Raw genomic sequence first — 1,117 nt, 5'->3', positions numbered from 1 at the left:
ATCAACAAGAACCAAGCCTCGCCTATCGCGTATGAGAGAGAGAGAGAGAAAACATGCCTAGTCCATTGCTTTAGCATGAACTCCTTCACACAACTTGCCACAAAAAACATGGCAGACGCCGCTGTCAAATGTGGCCATCGCGCAGCAAGGCGAGAGAGGGGCGTACGGTATCTAGTACTATTGTGTACATCTATGGCTTACACCCTGCACACAGCATACGGCACCCACTTAGTCCAGTGGCTGCTTGATCATCTCTTTCCCCTCACATGTCCCTGGCAGCGCGACCTATTTCGAATGCTTGTCAAACTCCTGATTTGCATTACTGTTGAAAAAGTTATCATTTTATGGCTTTGGCAAACAATAATATTTTTAGAAATTGAAATTGGAATTAAATTTCAAAGTTACCTGAGGAAAATCAAATGACTCCAAAGGAACTGTGCCAACTTGGCCTGCCAGCAAAATATGTGGCATCCCCAGGTATCAGCCCAACGATATAACTAGCGCGCCCCCATAAGTCTTTGATATTGTTAGGAATCACACCCAAATCTACAGCATATGTCCAAGGTAATGCAAGGACTGAGAGTACAAAATTTGTTGGGTAAAAAAAGCGTCTGTTTACAGAGTTCTCTACGCATATATTATAGCCTAGACTCTGATCCTAGTTTTCTTCAAATTTGAAGTTACTTAAAGTTCAGAAGGAACTGTAGGCCTACCTGTAATTAATTGCTCCATGTGTATTGTATTAGCTGTGCATGGCAAATGTGCAAAACAGATCTAAAAGGATAAGACTGGCCACAGTTTGTCTCTTGTCTCTACCAGTCTACCACTAGTCAAAATGACAATCCGGGGCTAACCTGTTATACTGCCAGCCCCTTTGTACTGCCAACTTTATGCTCATCCCAAGGAAGGCAGTATAACTAGGTTCAACTGGACCTTACAAGAACACCCCCATTAGGATTCAAACCCGGTTCAACTGCACCACAGTCCGGCATAGATACCACTGAGCTTCAGGCGTTCCCTATAAAATGAGTGCTCTTACCAAAACACATAATTCAAGGCGCTAGACCCACCAATATATTGAACGGATGGCTTATGAAGAAAACATAGCTTTTCCAAA

The sequence above is a fragment of the Aplysia californica genome, unplaced genomic scaffold, assembly GCF_000002075.1.
Source record: "Aplysia californica isolate F4 #8 unplaced genomic scaffold, AplCal3.0 scaffold00540, whole genome shotgun sequence".
Taxonomy (NCBI): Eukaryota; Metazoa; Mollusca; class Gastropoda; order Aplysiida; family Aplysiidae; genus Aplysia; species Aplysia californica.
Note: the sequence above shows the minus strand (reverse complement) of the source record.